The 6,000-nt window shown below is 45.5% G+C and overlaps 1 pseudogene; it reads right to left on the minus strand.

The window, feature by feature from the left end:
• Positions 1-2,091, minus strand: part of LOC149321281 (uncharacterized) — a 137,986-nt pseudogene extending 135,895 nt beyond the window's left edge.
• Positions 2,092-6,000: the final 3,909 nt, after the last annotated feature.

Genomic DNA, 6,000 nt, shown 5'->3' on the forward strand with positions numbered 1-6,000 from the left:
AGAGACAGCAGAACTTTTGTTTTGCAGTGTAGAAACCTTTGTGTCTTTATTACTTACAATCTGGGGAGAAATGTGAGATATAAATCAACCACATAAACATTTCACTGAATTTCAGAGATCTGCAAAAGCTCCATCACAGACATTATTTTATTTATTTATTTTATTTTATTTTATTTTATTTTTATCCTGCCTTTCTTCCAAAATGGGACCCAAGGCGGTGAACATACATAAACATAAGTTAAAATTGTACAATTAAAATCATAAAAATATAAAAATTACAAATATAAAATTTTTAAAACATACAGAATTAAAATTAAAAAGTCCAAGTCCAACCCTCTCATCTCCCAATAAACCAAGCCTGCCAGATCTCAAAAGGCCTGTTTAAATAAAAATGTCTTTGCCTGCCTACGAAAGGCCAGCAGTGCGGGGGCCAACCTAGTCTCCCGTGGAAGGGAGTTCCACAGGGAAGGAGCAGCAACTGAGAAGGCTCTCTCTTGGGTCCTCACCAGGCGAGCCTGGGACTGAGAGAAAGCCTTCTCCTGAAGATCTTAGGGCTCTAGGTGGTTCATATGGGGAGATACGGTCTTTCAAATAGTCTGGACCTAAGCCGTGTAAGGCTTTATAGGTCATAACCAGCACTTTGAATTGTGCTCGGAAATGAACCGGTAGCCAGTGAAGCTGTTTCAATACAGGAGTTATATGCTCCCTGTAACTGGTTCCGGTCAGCATTCTGTCCGCAGCATTTTGGACTCACTGAAGTTTCCGAACAGTTTCCAAAGGCAGCCCCACATAGAGCGCGTTACAGTAGTCCAAACGGGATGTAACCAAAGCATGTGTCACTGTAGCCAGATTTGACGTCTCAAGGAATGGGTGCAGCTAGCGCACAAGTTTAAATTGTGCAAATGCACTTCTGGCCACTGCTGAGACCTAGGCATCCAGATTCAGACTGGAGTCCAGGAGCACACCCAAGCTGCGAGCCTGAGATTTCAAGGGGAGTGTAACCCCATCCAGCTCAGGCATAATTCCAATTCCCTGATCTGTCTTACGACTGACCAGGAGCACCTCTGTCTTGTCTCGATTAAGCTTCAATTTGTTTGCCCTCCTCCAGTCCATTACTGACATCAGACAATGGCTCAGCACAGGGACAGCTTCCTTGGAATCAGATGGAAAGGAGAAATAGTTGGGTCCCCCTCTAGCTGATTTCAAGAGCCAAGAAGGGCAAGGGTCCAGTACACACATGGTGGCTCTCACTTCTCCAAGGATCCTATCCACATCCCCAGGCTGCACAAATTGAAACTCATCCAATAATATGGAACAAGCAGGCACTATGGTTACATCCACTGGACCTGCCTCAACTACAGCATCCAAGTCAGAGTGAATCCGAGTGACTTTGTCTGCAAAGTATCTTGCGAATTCCTCACAGCGAACTGTCGAGTGGTCTTTGTTTTCTTCTTGGGGGCCAGAATGTAAAAGGCCCCTGACAACTCGGAATAGCTGCGCTGGGTGACACTGTGCAGACGTAATGGTGGTAGAAAAGTATAATTTCTTAGCTGCCACCACTGCCATGGCATAGGTTTTCCGGTGGGTTTTGGCCCGTGTTTGATCGGATTCACTCTGAGTCTTCCGCCATCGTCACTCTAGTCTCCATCCCACTCGTTTCATCACCATCAGCTCCCTTGTGAACCAGGGAGCACGTCTGGCTCCGCTTCGTGTGAGGGGACGCTTAGGGGTGATCGTGTCCACCGCTTTGGCCATTTCCCTATTCCAGAGGTCAGCCAGGGCTTCGACAGGATCACCTGCCAAGGCAGCAGGAAACTCCCCAAGAGCCGTCAGGAATCCATCCGGATCCATAAGTCTCCTGGGGCGGACCATCTTAATCGGCCCTCCACCTGTGCAGAGGCTCTGAGTCCCAGTGAGTCTAAACCCTACCAGGTAGTGATCAGTCCATGACAACGGAGCTACTGACAGTTCCTCAACTCCCAGATCACTATTATCCTGTCCTGAACAGAAAAACAGGTCCAGAGTATGTCCTGCTATATGGGTGGCTCCAGATATTATTTGGGACAGCCCCATGGTTGTCATGGCAGACATGAAATCCTGAGCTGCTCCTGACAGAGCAGTCTCCTGCTTCTTTCTGTCTGCTTCTTGGCCTGGGTCTACCCTCCAATTTTGATCTTCCAGACTGTTTCCTTTCAAGATTAAAAAACAACAACACATAATGGGCATATTGACATACATGTCATCAAAGTACAGTCGGCCCTTCCCTTATGTGGGGATCTGTTCCAGACCCCCCTGTGTAAGGGAAATACTGTGTATGCTCAAGTCCCATTGAAAACAATGGGGCTTCTGTACAGGTGCACATACTATTGCTTCTTTTGGTGTGCGGTTTCAGTGTAAGCTGAAAGCCGCATATGGCATGGGCACATTGTAACTCTGCCAAAGGTGAAAGAAATGAAGGAAAGGGGTAGGAGAGTAGGTGACGAGTTTGAATGAATTAAATTCTAGGAAAAAAGGAATGCCTCTACAATTGATTAATATATATGTTTATCCAATTATTGAAGATCTTATTACCTCATACTTGTCAAAATTTCATGGGTGAAAACCAGGATGTGTGTGCCCAAGCAACATCAGACTAATGAGACAGTGATGTCTCTAGGGGGTGCAGGGGGGGTACAGGCCGCACATGGTGACACCCTAAGTGGGGGTGACACCAATGCTTCTCAAAAGTGCTCAGCAGAGGGAGAAAAGCTTTCCCACTTGCTGTTAGTTACTGTGAGCAAGCAAAGCCCCTCTCTACCCACTGAATCTGGGTGGATGGTGTGTGTGTGGGAGTGCATGGGAGGGGCTCGGGGGTGGAGAGCCACCTTCCTCCCTCCCAGTCACTGACAGCGAGCGAGCAAGAACCTGGCTGGAAGTTAGGTATTAGGTGTGGATGCTGTTCTGGGTGTAGAGAGACACTTTCCTCCTTCCTAATCAGAGCAAAGAGCAAGGAGGGCTATCTCCACACCCTGAGCCTGGCTGGAAGTTAGGAGTGTATTTGTTTGTATGTTTGTGTGTATCTGTCTGTGTGCACAGTTTGCTTGTGGGTGGTGTGTGTGTGTGCATGCATGCGTGTGTGGATGGCTGAGGGTGGTGATGGAGACTTTCATCTCTCTATCAGAGTAAAGAGCAAGGAGGTCTTCCCTCCAGCCTGTTTGGAAGGTGGGTGGATGGGTGGATGTGTGAGGCTGAGGGAGATGGAGAGAGACCCTCCTTTCTCCCAGTCAGAGCAGGGAGCAAGGACGTCTCACCTCCCCACCCCCAGCCTGGCTGGAAAATAGGGGTGCATTTTGAAGACCAGGGTTCAAATCATGCCTTGGGCATATAAACCCACTGGGTCAGGTTGGGCAAGTCTCAGCCTCAGAGGATTACAATGGTAAACCTTCTCTGAAGGAACTTGCCAGGAAAACCTCATGATAGGTTTGCCTTAGGGTTGCCATAGGTTGGAAACGACGTGAAGGCACACAACCACAAATGATGTGGTTTGGGAGGAGATCGATGGGGGGTGGGTGGGGGAGTGACACTATGAGTTATCGCACTGGGTGACATCAAGCCTAGGGAAGCCACTGTAATGAGGAAGAACACACAAGTTAGGAGACGCTGGAGCAGTTTCTTTTTGCCTGAGCCTACAGGGAAGAGGAAGAGTCTGTCCTCTCCTCCTTGCTGAATTGTTTGAGTCCAAATTATTTTTGCATTTTGAACTCAGTTTGCAATAATTGCAGTAAGCTGAGGGCAAAGGGAGAAAATTGGGGGAGGAGAGAAAATTTGAGACATTTTACAATCTGCTGAAAAAGTGAAACGAGAGAGGATTAATTATGTTTGTTCCTGCCAAATTGGGATAGTTGGAGCATATGTTATCTTGGCATCAGGAGTGGGGGCCCTTGGGTTGTAACCACAGAAACTACATGGCAGTAGTGTTTGGGACAGTAGTCAGTGCTGGCCACCATCTCTGTCTTCTTCTTTCTTTCTGCCACTTTCTTCTTTCTTCCAACCTTTTCTTTTTCCTTCTCTGGCCCTGTCTCATTTACCTCCTAGTGTGGGTTGTCAGGAGGGAGTGTCTGGCTCTTCTCAGACATCTGATCTGGCATCTTACAGAAGAAGCCTTTTGAAATTAGTCTATTCACCCCTAGGGCCATAGGTTGCTCAAGGGTGCCCTACAGGATAGAAGAATCTGACACCTGGTTAGCTTTATTCTGCAAATGCAGTTGAGCTTAGCTTGAAACATTACTTTAAAATAGCAATCCGTTCCATTGCTCATTGTGAGACACTTATAGCTGTTCATGCCTGTTGCTGTTTTACAGAACATGTTTCATTGCCCATTGTAACACTTGTTCTCTCTCTCTCTCTGTGTGTGTGTGTGTGTGTGTGTGTGTGCGCTTACTTTCAGAAAGACAACTCCTGCACAAATACAAGCAGCCAGAAACCCAACACATTGCCAGTGACATCACAGAATAGGAGCAGACTGTAGCAATGATGCTCTAACTATTGCAAGAAGTATCATAGATATTAAGACAGCAATAGCAATTTCTACAGTGGTGAGAGCATCGTATTTTCCCTAGCCTATAGAATATAATATATATATTGTATATTGTGTTTGATATTGTGTTGTACACCGCCCTGATTGGAAGAAGGGCGGTATATAAATAAAGCATTTATTATTATTATTTATAATATCTATATAGACTAAATAGAAACAGCTTATAGAACAAGGATGAGCATTAGTCAGATATCTGGGGTCCACACGCTTTCCTGGACCTCAGAAGACTACATTCACCTCCTGTACCAGGGTAAAACAACTTTGCAAACGATTAATAAAATATATTGCTTACTCTGGATCTTCAGGGAAGGTCAGGAACCCACTTTTCCATGCCTCTGTGGCTGTCTGCATCTACTTCTACTATAGAAGCTGTGATCATTGCCACTAGAAATATTCCCAAGCTTCACTGTATTTTAATAACAACTATTTTGCCCTAGGTTAGCATTCTCTGAAGATGCCAGCCACAGATGTTGTCGAAATGTCAGGAATAAACTCTTATAGAACATGGCCACATAGCCCGAAAAACCCACAAAAAACTATTTTGCCTTACTTTCCCTCTTCTCCACCTCTTTCAATAGTTGCTTCACCTGCTTCACCCTCCTCCTTCTCCTGCTCCTTGTTGTTAATATCCCACTTTTCCCCAAATATTGGAATTCAAAGCAGCTCAAAGGACCATGCCAACCTGTTCCAGCACTGCCATGCAGCGGATCCCTCAGTCACCTTGCATGGCTAGCTTGCCTCTCCCTGTGGGTCTGTCTCCCTTCTTCTCCCCACCTCTGCTTCATTGTCTCTATCTGTCTGTCTTTCTCTCTCCTGAGCCAGGCTCCGTCTCTTGTCCTAATGTAGCTCTTGATGGAAATGGCAAGATGGTTATGAGAAGGTGGCGCTGATGGGCAGAAGGCAACGCAACAGTAGAATTTTGTATATTCCTGGACATTTTAAAAATCCACCTGAACAGAGGTTGTAGCTCCTAAAAAGAGGACATGTCTGAGAAAAGGAGGATGCAAGGAAACCCAGGCTTTAGAGATTTTAGGGTCTATAGATTAGAGTAACATGGCTAGTCACTATAGAAAATGTCATCGGCTCACATCCTAAAGCACAATTTTCCCTCCTGCTCAGAGTGGCATGGGAACCATATTTTGAACTTTAGAAAAATGGGGGAAAGTAACCTCCAAATGCCTCATCATTAAGATAAGTACTTGCAATACTCCTCACTCTAAATCTAAGCAGGTAAAACACCAAGAAAAGTTACTCATTTACACTAGCAAAGTGTTCACATGCACTAGTGTTTCATTACAATTATGAAAGGAATGACATTCCTCTCTGTTACACAGATGGTAAGTATGTACAAATAACTGTTCCTGATAACAAGTTACTTCCAAGCTGTGGGGCTGAGCTAAAAAGATAACAGTCTTCACAATTTC

The sequence above is a fragment of the Sceloporus occidentalis genome, unplaced genomic scaffold, assembly GCF_023333645.1.
Source record: "Sceloporus occidentalis isolate IW3139 unplaced genomic scaffold, rSceOcc1.0.p SCAF_1, whole genome shotgun sequence".
In the NCBI taxonomy this organism is placed as follows: Eukaryota; Metazoa; Chordata; class Lepidosauria; order Squamata; family Phrynosomatidae; genus Sceloporus; species Sceloporus occidentalis.